The sequence below is a fragment of the Ictidomys tridecemlineatus genome, chromosome 14 (genome assembly GCF_052094955.1).
Source record: "Ictidomys tridecemlineatus isolate mIctTri1 chromosome 14, mIctTri1.hap1, whole genome shotgun sequence".
Classification (NCBI taxonomy): domain Eukaryota; kingdom Metazoa; phylum Chordata; class Mammalia; order Rodentia; family Sciuridae; genus Ictidomys; species Ictidomys tridecemlineatus.
The window spans coordinates 16,985,233-17,010,568 of NC_135490.1; the positions used below are offsets into that span (position 1 = coordinate 16,985,233).

General features: G+C 38.2%; 1 protein-coding gene and 1 long non-coding RNA gene across 11 annotated transcripts in view; one reads left to right on the forward strand and one right to left on the reverse strand.

Annotated features, from left to right (window-relative positions):
* The window catches only part of Marchf1 (membrane associated ring-CH-type finger 1), a 712,326-nt gene that overhangs the window by 24,455 nt on the left and 662,535 nt on the right, over positions 1-25,336 (reverse strand). The window lies entirely within an intron of this gene.
* Positions 7,184-24,440, forward strand: LOC120892854 (uncharacterized). Its single transcript, XR_005737629.2, has 3 exons — positions 7,184-7,987; positions 22,612-22,793; positions 24,188-24,440. It is a non-coding gene; the product is annotated as an uncharacterized LOC120892854 (long non-coding RNA).

Consider the following 25,336-nt stretch of genomic DNA (forward strand, 5'->3'; position numbering starts at 1 on the left):
TCTGACCCTGGGGATAGGCGGACCTGGATAGAGAGCCGGGTCTGACTTGGGGCAAGTAACCCACCCTCCTAACACCTTGGCCTCCTCCTTGGCAAAATTAGAATAACAGTAAGAACTCCTGCATAGTGTTATTAGAATTTATATGAGATTACATATACAAATAGTTAGCATGCATCAAGCCAGCAAGTAAACCAGGGGTCTCTGGCTCCTTCATTTATTCATTAATTTTGAGGCAGTGTCTCAATATAATGCCCAGGCTGCTCTGGAACTCGTGGGCAGCTGCTTTATGAAGTTTTGCATGATTCACAGATGTTTTATTAGGCCCATAGCAGACTTTAAAAATCATAATTATTTGTTGAATTCCTTTAAATGTAGCAAACTCAGTTTGCCAAAGTCCCTGCCACTCTCTTTGGTTTATATCCAGTATATTTTACTCATTTATATTACCTGTTTGGTACCTTGTGAGTTTATGACCCTTGAAGTGATTAAAAGCCCTCGTTAGAATCAGTAAGCAAAGTTTTTCAGAAGATAGAAGCCATAAATCGCAAAAAGCACACATCAACTTTTGTGATCTTGTAAAGAGCTGAGGACTTTAGAAGCCAACATGAGGAGGTTTCAGAATGACCATTTGGTACTTGTTTTAGTTTCCTTTTCCCTCATTGTGACCAAAAGACCTGACAAGCATAATTAGAGGAAGAAAAGTTTATTTTGGCTCGTGGTTTCAGAGGTTCAGTTCATGTTAGCCAACTTCATAGCTATGGGCCTGGGTGAAAGAGGACATCATCAGAAGGGTGTGACAGAGCAAAGCACTTCAGGACAATCAGGAAGCAGGAGAGCTCTGCTCACCAGGGACAAAACATAAACCCCAAAGGCATTCCCCCAGTGACCCACCTGCTCCAACCACACCCTATCTGAATTAATCCATATCAGTGGATCAATCTCCTGATGAGGTCCACAACTCTTATAACTAATCATTTCACCTCTGAACCTTTTTGCGTTGTCTCAAACATGAGCTTCTGGGGGACACCTCAGATCTAAACCATAACAGTTCTGAAAAGATGGGAGTCGTCAGGCTGACCTAGGTTGTCTTGTTGGTGTGCTAAAAGTTTGTTAGAAAAATGGGATGAGAGAATATCAATTTTACAGGCATAAATATTCTAAAAATAGAGTGGTCAGTAAATTCAAAGTTAGTAAATTATTTTTATAAAACAGATTGGCTATTCAGTTATCTCTTGGCATCTGTGAGATTGGTTCCAGGAACCCTTTGGGTGCCCAAAACAATGAAAACTCAAGTCCCTTATATAAGATGGCATAGTATTTACATATAACCTACAAATATCCATATACTTAAATAATCTCTAGATGTTTTATGATACCTAATACAGGCTAAGTGTGATGTAAATAATTATAATATTGCATTGTTCAGGGAAGAATGACAAGGAAAAAAATCTATGTTTTTTTAAACACAGACATTATTTTCTCCATGAATACTTCAGATACACGACAGGTTAAATCTGCTGAAGCAGAACCAGAGAATACTGAGAGGTGACTGTTTTATGTTCAGCTTACTTTATCAAGACTAACTTTTTCTCTAGAAAATATATGCATATACCATATAAATGTCTTTGTAAATACATAAAGTTCTGAGGCTAGAGTATCAAATGATTTTTCTTTTAAATATTTCCCCTATCTCCCCTTGTTTTGTTAAGATTTTCATGACAGATGAGATTTCCTAATAATTTTGAGAGAAGTATTTGTAATATAGAAAAAAATGCTGAGTTAAATTATCCACTAGAGGGTGCAATGATATAACCTATGAAGGTAATCTGCAAGGAAAAAAAGAAATGGAAGTGTATTTTACATGTGTCAGATGTACAATATGTGGTACTTAGGCACATCTCCATTGGAACTATTGGGTTAACAGTTAAAATGGCAAATTCCTAGGCCCTGTCCCAGATCCATATCTGCGTGCAGCCTAGAAATATGTATTTGTAACATGCACTGTGGTTTTTCTATATGCCGAAGTTGGAGGATCACTTTCCCAAGGAAGGGAAAGATTAGGGAAATATTCTAGAAAGACACTATAACTTCTAACACTTTATTTTTTTACAAAAGTGAAGATATTTCAATCACCACCCCTATATTCCATAAGAACCCATCTAAATCTCAGTTGATTAGTATTGTCATGCAAGAATGTCACTGAAGGAAAATCTAATTAAACTTTCTAACTTCATTTTCTCTTAGTTGACTTGAAAGTAACTAATTGTGGAGGTCACACAGCTGGGCAACACATTATTATTCCCCCAGCAGCTCTGCTATCCTTAACACCTCTGACGTATGGGTTAGGATGATAGCGTTTGCCTAGCTTACTTGAAGGACTTGAAGGCCATTTGTGCTGCCCCTTCACTTGGGCCTGTAGATGTCTAATGGGTGACTAGAACAGGATGTATAAGATGTGGCATCTCTGTCTTCATATCGTCTATCTCCTTTGCTGCCTTAACTTTTGGGTCAGATTCTACTTAGTTCTATACATAGACATTTTAGTCTTTTAAAAAAAGTTTTGTCTAAAATTATAATGAAGGGTTAAGTTGACCTAGACTTGCTTAGGTCTCTCTCTTCCCCTTCAAGGATATAGACACCTACCAACTGCCATGACAGGAAATGTCAGGCCATGGAAGGAGCAAAAAGATGTGGCACCTGAGTTCTGTTTTTTCAGAGACAACAGGATTATTCCTCCCTTATTTGCTTGTCTCTCTCTAGCATCATTCTTTTCCTGTGTCTATGGCTCCTTGACTCCTTGGAGGGGAGAAGTGAACTTGTAAGTGGAATTCCCACTTCGATATTCTTTGGTCATTGAATGAAGCTCTTTCTTCTCTCATCATTCTGTCTCTTGAGTTGTTGGCTTTATCAAGTGGCAGCAGGATTGGGCCTTTTCTCAGTTACATAACACAAATTGCAGATTTATTAATAGATTTATTTAAGCAAAGTTTCTGTTCTTTTCTTTTTTCTTTTTTTGGCACTAGGGAATGAACTCAGGGACACTTGATCACTGAGCCATATCCCCAGACCTATTTTGCATCTTATTTAGAGACAGACAGGGTCCTACTGAGTTGCTTAGCACCTTGTTTTTGCTGAGGCTGAGGCTGGCTTTGAACTTGAGATCCTCCTGCTTCAGCTTCCTAAACCTCTGGGATTACAGGGGTGTGTCACCACATCTGGCAAGCAAAGTTTCTTTAAATGTACTTAATCAATACTTAGTTGTCTATTTTTTCTTGATGGTTATAGTGAAATTTTTGATATCATAACATATACTCTGGAAGAGAAGTTAGTGTATTGCTGCTTCAAGAATGTTGAAGCAGCAGAGAATGTGTGGTGCTGTGTTCATCAGAATATTTAATTATGGATTGTAGCTTAATAAATAAAGAAAACAAAGGGAATAATTGGATTACATTTCATAAAGTGACACAAATCCATTTCCCTACAGATTTAAGCCTTTGCCCAGGACTCTCGGATCAACACAATCTCTTCCCTGGCAGTCCATTTCTCGTGTTTGTTTCGTGTGTGTGTCTCCCTTCTTTCCCCCTTAGTGAATATCCATAGCACTTGTGGCCTGCTACCCAGGCCAGCAGACATTCTGCCTAAAACAATCACAGCTTTGCAGTTTAGAAGAGAGTGTTCATGCACTAGTGGGGTCACAGGGCCTGGGAATATAAAAAGAAAGACTTTTTAAAAAGACCCAGTTTTACTTCCTGATTTTACAGCTGGTAAAACGAGAGCCCAGAACACTGAACTGATTTTCCCGGGGTTATAGAGATGTTATTACCACATCATTTTCATCAGGAGCTAATTACTGAAGCATCACAATGCATCAGGGGTTGTTCTAGGTATTGGGAAAGAAGATAACCAGGATTCCTGCCTCCATGAAGTTCATGTTACTGTCACAGTTATGAAATTTTGTGTATTTATTAGAATAGAGGACTGTTTAATTGCTTATCAATAACAGATAATGGGCTTTGATTTCACAAATGCTTCTATCTTTTTCCCAATTTCCCAATTTATCTTTTGTGTGTATGCATGACTATCTTTCTAGAGTATTCCTTTGGGTGGCAGCAAACTGCTTTTCCTTCTCTATTGTGCATACCCGTGGCAAGCTCAAGTCTATTGGTAACCTATTGTCAGGGCATATTTTCATGGGTCAAAAAAAAAAAAATCCTTGCATTCACTTTCTACCCTACTTTAATAGCAGTGTCACATCTGAATATTGTATGCAACTCAATTGGGTGGATATTTTTCCAACTCTTAGAGTCTTTTAGCTACATAAAAATTGAAATTAACCTGATAAATGTATATTCTATTGTCTATTAAATGGCAGCCAATACTATTTTAATTTCTTTAAATTTTAATTCATGTTTTGGGTACAATAAAGCAATAGTGTTTTAAAACCTTAAAGCAAACAGTGCTTAGTTAAATATCTAAAAATCAGCTTTATCAGTACTCTGATATCAAGCATGATTAATTAGCTCAATATTTTATATTTTTACTTCCTTTGGACCTTATTTTTTGGGGGGGATGCTACTGGGGATTGAATTCAGGGGCACTCAACCACTGAGCCACATCTCCAGTCCTGTTTTGTATTTCATTTAGAGACAGGGTCTCACTTAGTTGCTTAGTGCCTTGCTTTTTCTGAGGCTGGCTTTGAACTCATGATCCTCCAGTCTCAGCCTCAGGAACTGCTGGGATTACAGGCATGTGCCACCACACCTGGCTCCTTTAGGCCGATGTAGACTCAGCTTTTATTAAGAATTTTCAAAACTACAAACTGAAGCCATTTTTTCTCTTTTTTAAAAGATAAAATTCCTTTGAGCTTTCTAAAAGTATATAAATTACTTAACTTGTAGGCAGAATATTATATTTATTTTTTTCTAGATAGAGGCCTTGATTTTCATTGCAATCTCAAAGAGATCTGAGGTACTTTCCAGATTAAAAGCCCTTGTTTTAGACTGCTCTTCCTAGCATTGATTTAATAGTGAATATCATCTTACAAATGAGGAAGCACTGAGCCAGGGAAGGGGTGGAGGTGTATCTCCACAGGCTGAAAATTAAACTTGTGGCTCAGGAACTTGATATGTTTGGAAAATGAAGAATGGTTTTGCCACCACAACTGGGCAGATTTCCTCATTTATAGTACTCAGGATGGATTCTGCATCCCAAAAGCTGATTCCCAACCTAGTGGGAGGGGGTGGAGTGGGGTTTGGGAATCTGAAATGCTGGCTCATGTTTGCATAGGAATATTCAACTTTGTTCCAGTGTTTGGCTGTATGACAAGAGCAGCTCTCTTCTATCCTATCAACCCCAAATCCAGTTTCACTCCAAATAGGAAGAAGTTGATTTGGACCACGGAAAGCTCCAAGGAGCTCAGGATCTCACTGCAGTTCTGAGGATTTTTCTGGGCCTTTGGAAGTTCATGCCAAGGGAGCTCATGTCTTGTAATAATTCCTTAGGTCTGTGTGTTCTCTGTGTGGGATTTCCTAGCACACAGATGATATTTTTTTACATTTTAGAACAGAGTCCATTTTTCTTCCTAAAGCTTAAGAGTGAGAAGGAACTCTTATTCCAGAGTCTGTATTTAATAGTCATTTTTCTTTCCACTCTCTTTGGAAATCTAATAATAATGGGCTGGCCTTGCTGCTTTTTTCTATATCCTTCGTTCTCAGTTATTTATTACCAGAATTATTATTATTCATTAATCTTAATAATGGACACTTTTTTCACTGCAGACTCAATTGTTAATTTCTCTGGTACCATTTGATGCCAGCGAGGAGATAGAAAGTAAATGCTAAACCAATATAATATTATTCTAATAATTTGTTCTTATGAAAAACAAGGAGGTACAGTTCAGCTATCAAAAGTGAAAATGGAGCAGGTACCTTTTATGGTCCCATCCATATCTCCTTTCTCTTGAAGATCATAAACGCCTTCAGATACTTCAACTGAACACAGAATTGGAAAGAGTTCTCTGTGTAGGGGACTTTGAGTTATGTGAACAGACATGAGCTGTGGATTTGTCTGAGGAACTTGAGAAGACTGTATGAACATGAGGTGGAAGGACAGGAGGTGATGGGGACAAGTGGCAGGGCCTGAGATAAAGGCCCTCCATCCTCATCTGAAATGGGGGATTGCTGGGCATCAGATTGTTGTGGGTGAGACAATACACAGGGAGAAGTAGAACATCTTCCCAGAATTCCTTCATGACATTTGTTTAAAAGAAATTTGTTGATGGCCACTTGCAACAGAAATCAAGACCACAAGGGACGTGAGTGAAAGCTGACCTCTTCTGTGCAAGATAATGGGCAATCAAATCTGTCATCCTGAGGAGAAGATGCTGGAGTTGCTGAGAGAGTTGGGGTGGAGCTTCAGAGAAGGGGGAGCCCTGGCTGCAGGGTGCGATTTCCCTTCTGCTATTAAACTCAGCAAATGCTGAGTTGAATGGATTTAGGGACGTTGCTAATCTCTGAGCTCAGATATACATGAACAGATGAAGGACAGCCTAGGAAGAGATGATGCAGAGCAGAGAAACTGGGCTGTAGGTGCTTGTAGAAGGCAGGTGTGGACATCCTGGCCATGATTTTGAAATGGGCTAAATTTAAGCCCGTCTCAAAGCAGTAAGGTGAGAAGGATTTGGGGTTATCAAAGTTTCTGAAAGGCCATTCTTGCAGCTATGAGGAAGATGAGCTAGAGTGAGGGCCAGGAGCGCATAGTCCAGGGGAGTAGTCCAGGGGAGGCCGGGAACTCACATCCTGATAGTGGGTCTTATTAAACATGAGTCTTCTAGGTAAACTCCCTTAACTTCCTGTCCTCCAACTAAACATGTATTTATAACTGCGTCACACCCTTCTCACTTCCTTTCTTCTTAAGAAACAATGTTCCTTTATAGTCCCAATGAATTATTGACCCCGTGGCCCTTGATCCCCTGATTAGATATTTTATGGTAATTTTAACTTCTCTTTCTCTCTCTGTAGCTCCTTTCTCTTCCATACGCAAACTCGCTTCTCAATCTCTCACAGCCTTTCTTTTACAATAGGTTTCAATTTTTATCAAAACCTGACTATTCATTGTAGAAAATTTATAAAATATAGGAAAAGTAAAACAAATAAAATCATTTTTGCCATGTACATCTTCAATCTCCTTTTCTCTTATGTATACATACAAATATATTGGAATAGAAACATTCAGACCAGTTTCAAAGAGAATTTTAATTCTTGTGGATCTTCATTTCTTTGGAGCACTTGCAGAATGGGGTGGGATGTATGTGGAGTGGGTGACATTTAGGAAAGCAGGAAGGCAGGTTCCTTTGAACTAAGACAAGGTCAGAGGATGGAGGGGGGAAGAAAAAGCTCATACATCTTGGAAGCATGGATAATGACAATGAGATATTATCCTAGAAGACAGAGGCCCAATTGCTCAGGAAAAACTTAGTGAAAAGGCCTAAGAAGGACCACTTTGAAAGAAGGACCACTTTGAAAGACATTGTTTAAAAGACAGGAGCCACACAAAACCACCTCACCACCTGTCCTTTCCTTAAGAACCTACAGCTGTGCCCTATGCCTTCCCACCTCAGTGGAGCCCAAGAATAGAGATTCGCCCTTTGGCTGCCACACATGAGTGCATGCTCCCACACCATGATGCTTCTCTCAGCACCTGCATGCAAACCCAGCATGGACAGTCCCTTTTATGATGTCCCAGGGCACTTGTACATACAGGTAAGGGCCAAGCTTGTCTAGATAAGCGGCAGTGGGGAAACCTGCTCTGTAATTAGTAAGGAGAAGGAAGAAGATAGAACTAAGCAATTGTGAACCCTGTTTTCTGTTTACAGTTTTCAAAATCCAACTGGATTGAGCTATCATTGTCATATATGCTGTGCATAAGTATAAAAGCTGATAAATTTGGAATGCTGTACACCTGCGAAACCATCACTACCACCAGAAAAGTGAGTCTCCTATCTGTCACCCTCCAGGTTTCCTGTTACCCTTCTATCATGCCTCCCACCCAGCCTTTCTCATTTGGTCACTGTAGATTAGTATGCATTTTCTAGCGTTTTATATAGATGGAATTATATATTATTTTTTACGTTTCTTTTATTGATCAAAATTATCCTATGGTTCATCCATGTTATATCATGTATCAATATTCATTTCTTTTATTGCCATGGTATATTTTAGTGTTCCATTAAATGGCAGTACTACATTTGTTTATTCCTTCATCTGTTGATGAACATATTTCCCCCCCAGTTTGGAGCTTTTGAAAATAAAAGTTCTATGAACAACCATGTACAAGTCTTTGTATGTACATGTTTTTATTTCTATTGGTTAAATTCCTTTGAGTGGAATGGTTAGATTACACGGGAGACATATGTTTAACTTTTTGAAAGACTTGAAGTGGTTGTGCTATTTAAATTCCCACCAGTACTATGCGAGGGTTCCAGGCAGCTTCTCCTAGCCCTTGGCATCATGGGTCATTTATATGTTAGCCATTCTATTAGGGTACAATGGTGGATGGTTGTGGTTGAATGTGCATTTCTCCAGTGGCTATGTTGACATCTTTATATGGGATTATTTGCCATCTGTCTATCTTTAGTGACACATTTGTTAAAATTTTTTGCCAATGTTTATTTATTAGGTTATTTGTTTTCTTATTGTTGAATTTTCAAATTTCTTCATTTATGTGAGATATACTTCCTTTAACAGATAGTAATTTGGAAATATTATTTTTTAATATGTGGTTTGTCATTTCATTATCTTAACAATACCTTTTGAGGAGTAGACATTTCTAATTTTGATAAAGACCACTACATCAATTTGTTGTTTTATGGATCTTGTTTTTTATAACATACCCAAATATCTTTGCCTAACCCAAAGACTTAAAGGTTTTCTCATGCTAATATTATCGTTTTAGAATTAATATTTATAGGACACATTTGGAGTTAATTTTTGCATGTGGAGTGCAACATGGACTACAATTTATTATTTTACATTTGTTGAAAAAAATTATTTCCTTTCTGAATTGCTTTTGCACCATTGTCAAAAGTTAGTTGCCTGTATTGACATGAATCTATTTCTAGACTCTCAAGTTTGGTCTACTGATTTATCAGTTTTGATGCTGATATTAAATATCTTGATTACTGTAGCTTTACAATATAATTTTTAAAATTTGTTCTTATTAGTTATACATGACAGTAGAATTTATTTTGACATATTATACATATATGGAGTATAACTTCCTATTCTTCTGGATAATGTGGAATTACATTGGTTGTGTACTCATATGCACATAGGAAAGTAATATCTGATTCAACCTATTTTCTTTCCTATTCTCATTTGCATTAAAATATTTTTCAATCAGGTATTGTTAGTATTTCTTCAATTTTGTCCTTCTTTTCCAAAGTTAATTTGGCTACTTTACTTCCTTTGCATTTCATATGAATATTATAATTAGATTGACAATTTATGTAAAAATGCCTGTTGGGAATTTTATTGGTAGGTCATTGAAGCTGCAGATCAATTTAGTGGGAGCATTTGACTTTGTCAAAATATTGACTTTTCCAAACCATGAATATAGTATACCTCTCTGTTTACTTATATATTTAATTTCTCTCATTAATGTTTTGTTGTTTTCAATGTGTTAGTCTTATAGCTCTTTTTTCATATTTATCCCTAAATATTTAATGATATAAATACTATTGCAACTGGTATTTTTTAAAATCCACGATATATATATATATATATGATATATCATATATGATATCTATAAATATATATGATATATATAAGATTCATTTTATATATTGAAATTGTATTTTGCAATATTGATAAATTCACTTATCAGTCCTTATAGCTTTTGGCAGATTTCATTAGATTTCTTATATAATCATGTCATCTATGAATAAACACCATTTTACTTAATGCTTTTCAATCTAAATATTTTGATTTTTTAATTATTTTATTGCATTGTCTAGCAAAATATTGTACACATTCGTGATTATTTCATTAACATAAGTTCTTAGAAATAAAATTGTACTGAGAAATTTTGACATACTCAAGTTCCTGATATATATGACTAAATTGTACTCCAGGAAAATTATCCCCAAAACACTACCTGTATGTTTTAAATTATCCCAAATTATTTCACTACCTGTATGTTTTAAATGCCAATATAAGGTGATAAAATTAATATCAGATTATTGTTTGAATTTTTCATTTTTAAGGTGGCTTTTAAGGTAGAATTATGTGTGCGTATGTTTACTTTTGGCATGGTATAGAATTTTTTTCCTATTTTGTATTGTAAATTTATTTTTGTTGCTCATCTTACTGATTTCTAAGAAATCTTTTATTTCATACCCAGTAAAAAAATCCATCTCTGTGGAGCACAGAACCGCACACTCACAGCTCCTGCTTGCTGCTGCTGTGCCGGCAACCTTTTGAAAGCATTTTCTAAAGTTCCCAGATGTCAACTCTTTCTCATCTTCTCTTGATTCTTCAATTTCTTGAAACCCAGCTGTTAAAAACATTACTCCACTAAAATCTCTCTTGTCAAAATTATTGATATTGGCCAGGCATGGTGGTGCACACCTGTAATCCCAGCAGCTCTGGAGGCTGAGGCAGGAGGATCACACGTTCAAAGCTAGACTCAGCAATTTAGTGAGGCCCTAAGCAACTCAATGAGATGCTGTCTCTAAATAAAATACAAGAATGGGCTGGAGATGTGGCTCAGCAGTTAAGTACACCTGGGTTCAATCCCTAGTACAAAAAAAAAAAAATTACCCACAGTGTCCTAAGCTTATAAGTCCTGTCTATTGCACTTGACACTGTCAACTCTGGTAACAGTTGTTAAGACTTCTGGATTCAAGAGTGTCATTCTCCTTTGGTTCTTTGAACCTCTTTAGCAGCTAATGTTTATCAGTCATTCTGTTGGCTCCTCTTTCCCACTTGCCCTTTCACCTGGGTTCGTATAGGATAAAGAGGGATAATTAGGACTCCTCTTTGTCTTCATTCTCCTTACACTTTCTCCTTCTTTCTCATCAGTTTCTTCCTGACTGGTCTGAGCCTGAAGCTTCTGGAGATATTGTGATTCCATTCACATTTCTGAGTTCAGACTCAACCACTCTCAGACTGAGTTCCCAGACCTGGCTGGTTTGTAGGCAGCTCCAACTCATGTTGTTTCCCCAGATTTGTTCATACCATCATGCATGTTCTTCATCCATTAAAAATTAAAACATTTGCCCCAACTCTCCAATCAGAAAACAGAATCATGGTGAAACCCTTCCTCCACCTCCTCTCTCCTCTTGAGTCCTGGCAGCTTCCTCTCTGTCTCCTCAAGAGCTAATTTAATTGATTTAATTTTCTATCCTGTTTACTAGCTTGAATGTTGTGCAGGGCTCATTCACCTGGACAATTCCTGCTCCACATATTGCTGTGAGTGAGTGATGTTTGAACAGTGCAGACATATTAATTCCTTATTTAACACCCACAACTGTTTTCCATTTCCTTCTTGATTAAGTTGAAATTCTTTCACAAAGCACCCTATATAATCTGACACTTGCTTTCTTTATAACCTCATCTATTATCTGTCTCAGTGATAATATATATTAATAAATGTATATTGTTAATCTTATATTCTAAGAATATAATTCTATTCTTACTTCTATCTTATTTATTTATTTATTTTTGCAGTACTGGGGTTTGAACCCAGTGATGCTCTACTACTGAGCTACATCTCTAGCCATTTTGTTTTTATGTGTTACTGTGAGACAAGGTGTCCCTGAGCTGCTGAGGCTGGCCTTGAACTTGTAATTCTCCTGCCTCAGCCTCCTGAAAGGCTGGGATTGCAGGTATGGGCCACAGTGCCCAGCTTCTGACCTCTATTTTAGATAAGGGCAAAAGGCTAAAGAACTTGCCTGTGGTCATCTTTCTCTCTGATAAACTGGCTATTTTCAATTTGAGAGTTCCTTTTTCACTATGCATTTAGATGTACTATTCTCTTGCTTAGAATGTCCTCAACACTCAATATCTCACTGGAAACATGTGGTCACCATCCATGCCAGTTTCAACTACTTGCCCCTGTGGGAAGTGCTTCCTAATCCACCCAGGAAGACAGGTCTGTCCCTGCTCTGAACCAAAGAGATAGGGCATCGTGGTGCTTACAACCCTAAATGTGGCCATAACCTGGAATAAAGCTCCAACTTAATTAACAGCTCCAGCTTGCCAACTTACACAACTTCTTTAACCTCTCTAAGCCTCTGTTTTCTCATTTGTGCTGAGAACATCTAGTTCCTTTTTCTTGGGAGGGTTACATGGGGCTGGGCACACGGCAGAGCGCACAGCACAGTGACACTGGCAAGCAGTCAGGAGCTTCTCACTGATGATCATGGCCATTGTTGGGATGCTCTGAGTGCACAGTTGTTGCTGTAAATGATCTTAACCTCTACTAAATTCACTGAGTGACATCTCAGGAGGAACACATCAGAGGCCTGATATTCTGTATATTTACTGAAGCATTCATGGTTATATATTACCATCATTTAATCGACCATGGTTCTCTATTTGCTTTGGCTGCTAAAGGTTTTGGAGGCAAGTTACTCTTCCCTTCTAACTGTGTACAGGACCCTGGGTACACTATTCCATTGCCTGATTTTTCTCTCCCCCATGGTTTGAGCCCAGGGCCTCACACATGCTAGGGACCATTCTTAGGCTTTTACCTTCCTTTCTATCACTGCAACCTTGTTATCCACTTGCTTGTTTCTGGCATGTATTTCTGTAAACAGGCTTAAATCCTCTGTGCATTGTGATGGAGCACTAATAATTTTCAAAGGGTACAACAAGAAAGGGCTGAGAAAGGCAACCTAAAAGCCTTATTAGACTGACTGACATTTAAATGCTTGATCTGTCAAATCCCAATAATGGAGAGAAAATAATGCCAAGTCTTTCAAAAGCAGATATGATAATTTGTACTATTTTATATGAATATAATTCTGCGGTTTATTGAAAAAAGAATGGCAGCTGGGAGCTGAGGTATGTTTTATCTAATAAATGTGCAGCACCACGAAAATGCTCTGAACCATTAAGCCTCATACAGAAACTTCATTTAAAGCCACATATTTGTGTTCAGAAACCTTTGGGAATCGTGAAATGAAACATGACTACCTCTTGTGTAATCAACTTCCAAACAAAAACGAAAGGGGAAGGAAGTCTTATAAATATTTGAAAAACTAACTGGAAATTCAGACCAACAGTTGTGGATGATTGACTAAGAATTACTTTAAATTACCACGTAGCCTGTGAGGTTCATGGCTGGGATTTGGTTCTGAAAAAGAAGGCAGCAGATCTTCAAGTCTCAGTAAGAATCTTAACTAAGTCTGGATTTCCTGTTAATAGTGAGAAAACACACTTCTTCTTAATCTTTCACTGGGATTTTCTTTTGAAGCAATCACTCTGCAACCCAGGTCCCTGCTGAAACACTCTTTTCCATGATGTTCATCTCTGAAAGTGTGAGACTGTAGCATCTTGGAGAATGGTGAAGTGAACCCACTTAACAGGGAAAGAACTTTAAAACTAGGCCTTGACTCTTAAAAAGGGGGGAAATATACAACAGGTGGGTTCCATTAATCCCTGAAAACACGTTTGTCTTTCAGGCAATTTAATTTCACAAATCATGAGAGAGCTGTTGATTGCTATCAATTTACATAGAAATCAGTCAAAATATGCTAACATTGTTACTGCGGCTTCGAAAGAATGTAACTGCCTGTAATAAACAGGCTCACGTCTTTGGGGAATGCAGAAGCAGGACAGAAATGCTATGAGATTATTTTAAACTTTAATGCTCTAATATATACATTATCCCTGAAGTCAAAATCTTTCACTGTAATGACATGATATAAAAAAGTAATATCTTTGTGCATATATGGGATGTATTTGACCCTAAGTGTTCTAAGAGATGATTGTGATTTCAGGCTTGCAATGTTGGAAATAGTTTCTAGAAGGGAAAAAACAGTGAAGTTGGTTGCCTTGACAACATGGGACAGTAGCATCAAGAGATCCAAGGCAATGCAGGACCTTCTTCCGGTATGTCATGATTGCAAACTCGACCAAATTAGGTTAAAGGAAAATGAATCTCACAGCAAAGCAGTGTTACCTGACCTATGAATTATTAGCTCTCAATTTGTATCAAGAACCTTGTTAGGAAAGAGATGAAAAGTAAAGAGAGCGGTTGTGAAATGGGTTTATTTGAGGTTGCCCCATCTCCTCTAAACCACCACATAGTCTCAGAAGGAACCCAGGAGTCTGCTTGTTCTCAGAACTTCAGTTCTGCTAAGAACACTCTTTCGCCCTGGTTCTGTGATTTCCCCAGCAAGCTCCCACATTGTTCCTCCCTGAGCACTGTGGCTTTAGCATATTCTTTAATAATGAGCATAAATAAGGATTATCCTGACAAAGCTAGTTATTAGTTACACAGAAAACAAAACCTGCTAACATATGTGCCCTCTAGTCTAATTATCCCGGCAAGGTCGACAAGGGATTTACCCCTAAAGCATGGAGCCTCAAAGACAAAGCCTGGTAATGAAACCCTGCCCTGTCCAACAAGCTACTTTCCTTCCCCATTGAGCATCTCTGTGGAATGCTGTTCAAAGTTCACAGTTTTGATGCTCTTCTTCTAAAAATCACCATAAAGCAATTTTGAATGAGAGCTTAGGTTTTTCTTTCCTAAAATGATTTTTCTTTTTTTTAAAAATGGTAAGCAGAGCTATGCTTTTCTTTGGCTTAAACAGCAGTCTGAATTTTGTTTGCAACACAGTTTCATGCTGCGATTCATCTGATATTATCAGAGATGAGCCCTGAGTGAAGGAGACATACTGTGTGGCTGGGCTGCCCTTTGCGTTTTGATTTCCTGGCCTTAAGATTGTGGAAATGAATTGGGACCAGAGGGACACATATTAGGAGCAAAGGAATTGCCTCTGTAATAACAAAGTTGAGAAGCACCAGGGCAAGCTGCTATGGGCTCAGATAGTATAAATCTGCAGACAGTGACATCTCCAATATGTGCAGAGCCAAGGTAACCTAGTGGACTGTGCCATTGCCTATGAAGGCTAAGAACAAAAGTTTCTTTTCTAAATGGCATTTATTTATTTTTTCCTGGGTCATAAACAAGATTCTTAATAGATGGACCCACAACCTCTATTGAAGGCCAATGTTTCTCAATGGGCTGAAGTTTGACGGAGACACAAACCATCACTCCAAGTCTATGAATAGCTTAAAGGGTGCCAGTGGGTGAATGGAAACATCATTAGAAGTATCTTTAGAAGTGACAAGTGAACACACACACGCATCAACAGTGACTCACTTACTCTACGCCAGGCAGAAATAGGCATGTGATTCGGGAAGCATGCCTGAGAAGTCATCACCGGCAGCTTTGGATTCAGTTCTAACGATGAGCATTTCTTGCTTCATCGAGACAAGAAAGTAGAAAATCCAATCTAATATACACCCATAATTTAGTGCTCAGCTAAGCTCCCCGACCCTAAAAGTTGAGTCTCACCAACACACCTTCCATTAAGCACTCCTGTGGGACTACAGGAAACAAGTGTTTAAGAAGACAAAACTCATCTTTATGTCAATGGCTCCGTTTCTCACAGTAAGTGGGCCCTCTGTCCTTTAGTCTACATACTGCAGCCGCACATGGGTTAACCTCACATGGGAGCTATTTGGTCAAATAGTTGAGTCTCTCTTGTGTATTCGAACTGAGGAATGCTTGTAGTTTAGAGAAGACAGAGGGCATAATACAATCTACAGCTAGCGAAGAGTAACAGAACACAAACAAAAATCTTAGACTTGGGTCCTCATTGTACATAAATGTCTAATTTTGGGCAAGATGGTTAATACTCTGAGTCTGAGGGTTTTTTCCCCCCCTCTGATAAAGTAAGCATTTTGAGTTAGTGGTTTCTAGGCTTTTATTTTTTTAGAGGTCAAGGGTTTCTCAGAGTTGTAGAAACTTGAGGAGTCAAAAGGCAACATAGAAGAGAAAGGTCTCTGGCTCTCGCTTTATTTACTCTTCTCTCTAGTATAGTCAGAGCATTTCAATTTTTACCTCTCTCTCTCTCTCTCTCTCTCTCTCTCTCTCTCTCTCTCTCTCTCTCTCTCTCTCTCTCTTTTACATTTTTCTTTTATTTAACATTTTTATCTTTTTCCCCCCTGAAGTACTGTAGATCAAATCCAGGACCTTGTGCATAATAGGTGAGCTCTCTACCACTGAGCCACACCTTCAGCCCAATCTTTTAAAAATTGACTTTTGGGGAGGAGGGAGTACTGGGAATTGAACTCAGGAGCACTCCACCACTGCAGCCCTACTTTGTATTTTATTTAGAGACAGGGTCTCACTGAGTTGCTTAGCACCTCGACATTGCTGAGGCTGACTTTGAACTTGTGATCCTCCTGTCTCAGCCTGCCAAGCGGCTGGGATTACAGATGTGTACCACTGTGCCTGGCAAAAGAATTAACTTTTAATTCTGGAATATTTTTAGATTCATAGAACATTTCCATAGATAATAAAGGTTAACCATATCTTTCTTCTCTCACCCAACTTCCTCTAATGTAAACATCCTACATTATCATAATACATTTGTTAAAACTATGAAACCAACATTAGTACATTGATATATCAATAATAAATATTGATTTAATAAGAACTAAAAAGCATGCTTGCTACATCACTGCTAATGGGTGACTGAGAGAGACAATAAACATTGCCATATTATAGGATTTTACATTTTACAAAGTGCTTTTACTTACATGCTTTATTCTTTGGTATAACCCTGAAAAGTTGGCAAAGCAGGTACTATTGCCATCCCTCCAACTCCTTCCCACTTATTGATAGAAAAGGAGACTGGCTCAGATCACAGAACTTACATAAAGCCACAAAGCAAGAACCCAGAGGGAGTAAATCCAGTTCCTCCGTGCATGCAAACTAGGCTCTTTCCACTGAATTATATTGAACCCCGCTAGGCAAATCTTTGCAGAGACATATGGACATTTCTACCCTGCAGAGATTATGGACTCCTGGCCGGAGGGCTAAACCTGGCCTTCAGACCACTTTGTGGTCTGCCTGAATTGTTTTCATATTTGAATTTGTTATGATTATTTAAAAAAAAATGAGATCATATTAAACCTAGAATTTGGGCTTCATTTGAAAAAGCAGTTGATTTGGCAACCACCAACTAGAGTCGAGTAGCTATTATTCCCTTTAGAGTAGCATGTCAAAGCACCACGGTCCCTAAGGCTCCTTATTATAACCCAGTGCTGTGTTCCTGGTTCTTTCTCATCATGAAAACAAACTGCCTACTGTTATAGTAGTTATCTGGTTCCTAATATAAAGTCAAGTGTGGATCTGAGCAGTTCTCCATAGACACTGTTAGTAATTTTTTTCAACCAATTTGGGGTTAATTTTGTGTATCTGCCCAGCCCAAGTTATAGTTTAATGGTTGGAATTATATTAATCCTGTTTTGAGTGACTAGAATTATCCCCATACCATTGTCAAGTCTATATCAAAACATTACAACCAACTCATTCATTTTCAAACTCCCTACACCCATCCCTCCCTGATCACAGGTAAATTTTCTGAAGTCACTGGGTTTTTGTCCTGTTCTTTACTGTAACCTTAGTACCAGGGACAGTGACTAACACATAGTAAGTGCTCAGTAAATATTTGTTGACTGAGTGAAGCAGGGGTAGGGACTCAGAATTGGATACTCCTGGGATCCCTTGGGGTGGTCTTTCAGACACAGCTGGCTGTTGTCATTACTTTTATCAAAAGAATCCAATAACAACTCATCCATCTCTCAGGGAATAAGCCATTTCCCAGAAGCAGAGAAGGAGCTGGCTCAAAAACTTGTTAACTTTGTTTATTCATAAAAGCATTTTATCAAAGTATCAACTTTTGTATTAAACTAGTTTTCCATTTGTAGAAACCCTAGCTTTCAAGAAAATAGGACATATTTCTCAGACTCAGCTAAACTGACTTGCTTGCACCTTAAATCTGCTCTATGCTTCTTCACTGTGCTAAACAGAAAATGGCTTTCAGCCCACTGGCCCCGTTTCTTGGGGTCAGAAGTCTTTTGTGTATCCCTCAGGGCTGCAGAACAGCTTTGCTGTCAAGAACCACTGGACCTGCATTACCTTAGCCTTTAACCACCAGCTTACTGCTTGTAAGACGAACACAAAACAGGGTGTTCTGGCTTAACCTGGCTTCCAGGCACCTCTCAGGATGCCTCAGATACCTTCCTTCTTTCCCCCTCTTTCTTTTTCTTCCTCTTTTCACTCCTTTCTTCTTCCCTGTCCTAACTTTAAAATTTAGTCCTCTCTCTCTGAAATACAGAGAGGATACTTCTTTCTTTCCTTACAAAGATTTGCTTTAAAGAGTAATGAGAACAGGGCTGGGGCTAGGGGCTCAGTGGTAGAGCACTTGCCTAGCACGTGGGAGGCACTGGGTTCGATTCTCAGCACCACATATAAATAGATAAATCAATAAAAATAAAGGCCCACTGACAACTGAAAAAATATATATTAAAAAAAGGAATGAGAATGACTAAGGAAGCATGTACGCTGTTTCTTTAGCATCAAGCCCTCCCCTCCTCACTCAGAATCCCACCCTGCACATGCCAATCCACTGGACACCAAAGATTTTCCTCTATACTCATTTTTCTTTTTCTTCTGAACATCTAAAAATACATTTATGTTGGGTGCAGTGTTGCATGCATGCCTGTAATCCCAGCGACTAGGGAGGCTGATGCAGCAGGATTGCAAGTTGGAGGCCAGCCTTGGCAATTTAGTGAGAACTTGTTTCAAAATAAAAAATAAAAAGGACTGGGGGTGTAGCTCAGTAGAGATTTCCTGGGCTCAATCTCTAGTCTCCCTACCACCCCACCCCACACACTAGAATTAAAATATACTTTAACATGAAATAATTTTATTTTGGTGGGGGTAAATTCTTCACTTTGCTTTTCATGAAACTGCAGTTTTAAGTCAAAAGAAGCTTGAATGACAACTTTATTCAGGCTCCTCCTTTTACAGAGTCAAGGCACAGAGGGCTTAAGCATGAGAACCAGAATTAAAACCTGGTCTTCTGACTCCTGGATGGGGACTCCTTCCTTTATGGTTTGAATTGAGCAGTTCTTAGTTAGCCATGTTCTTGGATTTCAGATAAAAGATAACTTAATGATCCTGAGTCTAGGTCCTGGGAGAGCAGGTCCCACAGTAGTAGCACTGTCCTGCTCCCCAGAAAACCCCTTTTCTCTTTCCTTCATGTTTTCATGTGGAGGGAACTCCATCACAGTTAGACAGCAGCCACTATCTGCTTTCCTTCAGCTCCCCAACAGCGAGAATGGCCCCCATAACCAGGTCTGGATTGCTGAGCCTCCCTCCACCTCTCACCCTCTGTCCCCACTTGTGTCTCATCTAACACACCAGACATTTCACAAGGGCAGGTTCTGCTCTATCGGCTTGATTTGAGGTAGATATTCTTGAGCAAGATGACAACATTGGTACAATTAGGATACAGGTGGTATACCCATGTGGGAGTTGAGAGAAAAGGAGCTATGTGGTAGGGAATTGGGAGGAAGTGGACTTGTGAGAGATTCCTTCTCTTCGGAAGTGAAATCTTTCAGCCATTTATCATATTATAATGTTGGTAATATTATTCTAGCATACTGATGCTTGCGCAATGGGCCCAGCTACCATCATTTCAGGTAAATCACATGAAAATATTTTTCATTATTATCAATTCAAAAGAAAAGGGATTTGATTAGATGTAAAAATGTTCACTTTAGAAAATTGGTTTACAATGCTGTTTTTGAAAAGTGAATTTAAAAATGTAAAGGAGATGGGTGTGGTGGTGTATGCCTGTAATCCCAGTGATTTGGGAGGTCCAGGTAGGGGGAATCACAAGTTGAAGGCCAGCCTCAACAACTTAGCAAAATTGTGTCTCAAAATTAAAAAAAAAGGTAAAAGCTAGGGATGTAGCTCAGTTGTAGAGTGCCTCTGGCTTCTATATCCAATATCCACTACCTCCCCAAAAAGGTAAAAATTATTCTTATATTTGATGCGAAGATTTGAGGATTTTATAATAATGAATTAAGAAAAATATCCCTGCAACTGAACAAGAAAAAAAATCTGTAACTGAAGGACAATTCACATAAGATAATGCTTTGTGGAAGTCTTTATTTCTACCGGTGTATATGTGTGTATGTGTGTGTTTTAACACCTTTTTGAGGGGAAGTCCTATCGATCAAACCCATGGCCTTGTACATCTAGGTAAGTGACCTACACTCGAGCCCCATTTCTACACATTCTAATTTGATGCTTTTATGTGTTCTATAGGGATCATTGAAATATCGATCCCATCACTTCAATCATAATTTGTGTTTCAAAAATCAGAATATACAATGTACAAGAGAATCTCCATTTTGTGTGTCCTTGGCCCTTGTTAAAATAAAAATGGATTTTCTCAAGGGCGGAACTTTATCTGGTTACAGACTTCAATAGCAAGGCTAATGTAAGTTAAGTGTTTGTTTTCATATCAGAATAGTAACACAAGGTGACATTCTTACTGGCAAGAGGGTGATGTTCTCCCAGCATTAGTTTTCAAAGAGATAAAAATGAGCTGAAGTAAAGTGTAATTGAAGTTAGTTGTAAAGAAATACAGAAAGATTTCAATTAATCAATTACAGCCAAGGATAATTATTCAAAGGTAGTTTATTTAAACTCATCTGTGACACCTTGTATCAAATCTGGCCCCCTATTTCCAGTTCTTTCCCCTTCGTGTCTTGGATATCCAACCGCTAATAATACTTCTAGAATAACATGGAGAACAAAACAGAAGGCAGTCATTTTGCTCTGTGTTTATAGTTTTGTTTCCTTTTGTTTGCATAGATTTAGTTACGGATGGTTTTAAAAGGTGAATAATCTTGCCCAGTTCTCTTTTTAAATTCCCTGTGCCCTTCCTTCTGGAGCTAGAGGGTATTCTTCCTTCCCTTTCTACCCTTTGTAGGTCACTCCAGGCTCTCTGAGGGCAGAGATTTTGTTCTGTCTTGCTTATTACTGAACACTACTAGCATATGGTAGATGCTTGGTATAGTGAGAGCAGAGCACAGGACCAGCCAGACACCACGAGGGGCCTCTCAGGACCATCACTCAGAGCACAGTTTGCTGGTGGAGTGAGTTCAGATCTACCCAGGGTGACTGTGTTTATGGATAGAAGCTTTGTAAAACAATAAGGTCTTTTGCTGCCCAGGAATCAATACTTTTACTCTGAGCAAACTGTTCTGTATTTCTGATTCTAGAAGTCTATACATTTCTTTGCAATTTCAAAAGATGAATTGAGCTGGTAATGTTTTATTTCAAGACAGAAGCAGGGCCATGTGTTAAGTCCCAAGTGTCTGTTAAAATAAATCACAAGATACCTGTGTTTTCCATCTCAAAATAATTTTAAAAGACAGGTTAGCATTGTTTTCTACTCACATTGGAATTTTAATCTAATTGAAATATCATTTGTAGTTCTGAGAGTACTAATGTGTTGAGACACTAAAATAAATTTTAAAAATCCAGCACTTTTAGTGAAAAGGATAATGCTCTCATCAAGTTGAAATACTGTTTTTAAAAAGGATCTTATTTTTGTTATTAGTGATTTGTTCATAAGTCCCTTCCCACACCAATCAGCTAAGTAGCCTATTGTCCCTCAGTGAATGGAGCAATGAAAAGTCAGGGAAGGAGAGTTTGGCTGCAGACAACACTGACACTGGACAGTGAGCATTTTTTGTGTGGAAAAACTATCTGGCTCCTTTGAAGAGCATGAGTTAGGAAAATAAAATCATTTCCTGAGTTTAAATTGCTTAGACTTCCCATAGGGTCATAAAATAACAGAAGTGAAACTGAGCACAGTATAACGAGAGAACATGTATGTGTTGTAAATTGTGAGCTTGGTCATCTTTGCAAGAAGGATGAAGTTTTTTTCTGGGACTATACTAGGGCAGAGATTTTCATTGCTATAGGTTTGCATATTTGTGAAAAAATTAAACAGCAAACCAGTGATAAGGCAATTGCCTGGAGACATCAACACTTCACGTGCTGAGGGCTTCCCTCCTAAGCAATCCCAAATTCCTTGAGCAAAATTGAGAACTAAGAAGGATGTCAAAGATTACTCTGAGAACCCTAGAATGGTGTCAGAATGCTCTTGCCCACTAAAATTATCACCAGGGATTAAAACAGAATTTCTTTTTTTTTTTTGTACCAGAGTTTGAACTTGGGACACTTAACCACTAAAGTCACATCCCAGCCCTATTTTGTATTTTATTTAGAGACAGGGTCTCACAAGTTCTCATGAGTTGCTTAGCACTTCACTTTTGCTGAGGATGGCTTTGACCTTGTGATCCTCCTGCCTCAGCCTACTGAGCCACTGGGATAACAGGTGTGCGCCACCACGCCCTGCTTAAAATAGAAATTTGAAGAAGCCTATCCAGAGTTGACTTCAGCCTTTTCCAAGTCCTATAACCCCTGGTTTTTGTTGTTGTTTAGGAAATGAAATAGCTATGGAAAACGTTGACAAGGACAGTTGGAGAAGAGAGAAGTGACCCTGATGCTCTGAGAACAGGGAGGGAAGAGAAACAATAAAACACAGACAGATGGGAAAATTGTAAAAACGCAGCAGGCTAAGGAAAGAAGAGTGAAGATAAAGCTGAATATGTGCTTCAAACTATGTAAGTCAGTATTTTCAGCCTGCAAAATAATTGATGTGCATGTAATGATGTCCCTGAGTTATTAGAAGAGGTTAGGAAAACTGAGTTATTAGGTAAAATATTCATGTGTAAGAAGGAAGAATTTAGAAAAAAAAGATTCAGAAAGATTTCCTTTGGAAATGGGTCAAGTAAAAACTAAAGTTTTGATGCTTAAAGAGAGTCTGTTAGTTAGTGGCGGTGCCACAACGTGAAATGTGGTGGTGGTGGGATTAGTACCTAGGAACTTCCAGGGTGTGAAGTTCACTTTGATATGGAATCTCACTAAATTGGGCTTAAGATATGTCACATGGGGTTTAATGAGGATTGACTTATTTAACTGATAAAAAAATAAAAGAATGCATGGACTTGAGTATTTTTATTATATATTTGTCAAATAATTTCTATATGGAAAAATTATATAAAGAAATATTTTAGGGCACGATGTAAAGTTGTCAGTAGTATTTGCTGTCCCCATAAGCCTGGCTTCACATGGATGCCTGGTTTCTCTCATATAGGAGTGACTGAAATGGGAACCCCATGCAATTCTTTTGCTTCAAAATAGGAGATTAGTTTATGCTTCCTAATCAATATCGTGTACTTTTCTAAATTTCATTGTGCTTTCTTTACTTGTGACTTTTTGACTTTTCTGGGCTCTGAGAATTACTTCTGACCCTGAGTAACTCAGCAAATTAATGGGACTTTTATTGAGTGTCATAAAAGTAGCTGAGCTACTGACTTAAAGATGATGAAAATTGCTTTTCCTTGAATAAGCCCTTGATTTTATTTTGACTTTAAAGATTTTCTTCTGGAAATGTTAGAATACCTTGATGAATTTGCTAACTGTAGGTTTTGGTGTAGAACTATCAATTAATGAAGAAAGAGTTCACTGATATCTTCAGAGACTATTAGCCCCAAGGTTTGTCAGACTATGGAGACTTCCACCTTTCTATCTTCAAATTCATTTCATTTAAGCAGGATCTCCTGCCTCCGTTGGCTAATGGCAGAAATTCAGAATCATTAGCTAAATTAATTGTTTCATGTGCTTGGTCTTTAGAACGTTATAAACTATAATGGAATTACTGAGTTGAGAGCAATTAATTGGATGTTCTTCAAATATATCCTAACCAAATGCTGTACCTGACACTCTTTATGACCATTTAAAAACTACCAAAAGGAAATTGTTGATGAATCCTAGTGCCATCAAAATAAACCATCTAAAATAGTTTTAATATCCCCAGATCTGTGTATTTGTGTCACCTCTCCAGCTGAAAAGTCATTCCAGATACTGCCTCTTAAGTGTAAATTTAGTGCTCTATATTTTTAAAAGGAAAAAATGAGAATTTGAAATACTCTCCCTCTCTGGTCTTCTTTTAAAGCCCATAAATCATGGAGGGAAGAACAGTATGCTCACATGTTCCTCATGTCTAGAACTCGTGTTTGAGGTGGGAGTTGAAAATTGAGGCCCTACACCAGGCCATTGAGGCATGCGGAGTGTTGGCGGCAAGAAGTCTCAGGTAAGAGAGAAAAATGGGAAGAACTTGGAAAGCAAATCGAGTTCTAAAGGGACCAGCTTCCATATTAGCCCTGCTGGTTGTGGTCATAATGGGAATGTGGTCCTGGTAAAGCCAAATCCTGGGATTTTCAAACAAAGTCAGATGTGTGACATTTAAATTTTGGTAACAGAATTCAAGTTTTAAACTCTGTGGGTCAAACAGAACCTGTTTTTGTGGGCTGTCAGGAAACCACCTCTGGATTGGATTCTAACACTCCCTATTCATACACACACAATATATATAAAATAAAGGATGTTGAAATACTGCCCTTATGATCAATCAAAGAAAATGTTTTTTTTTAAATAAAGGAAACTAGGGTAATTCATTAATCACAGATAATTCATTAGGCTATAGTAACGTATTCATTATCATGACTATTTAAAAAGAGGGTATATTTGCTTCCTGTCTATTTGGTTTATAAGCAGGTGAGAGTTCAGGAAACAAAGATTTCCTGATATGGTTGTCAATTGTTGGTACTGAAATATTTAAAAGTGTGCAAAATAGAAAGGCCCAGAGTTGTATTTAAAGGGTGATTCTATAAAAACTGAGGGTAGAATAAAGACTTTTCAAGTTCCTTCAGGGCATCACGTTTAGTTTATTATGCCAAAAAAGTGTAGTGGTAGACACTAGAAAAAAGAGACAGTTTGAATATGTTATTATTTTAGACTGTTGCCCTCAAACTGAAATATACAGTTGCTATGAAAAAACTTGCAGTTTCCTGAGGGATGAGAAGAGAAATTCAGAGAATCACGGAGCACACAATGTGTCATTAGCTACTTCAGACAGTACACAGCATCTATTAGTGGATAAAGCAAAAGGAAAGGAATAAACATTCATTTCTATTTCTTACATTGTTGCTCTGGGACCCAGAGGAACAGTGTCACCTTTTGGCATTTGGGTCACCTCCTATGCTAAGAAAAATGACAATGTATGTCCCAAAGGCACTTTGTGAATAATTTTTGACACCTATAA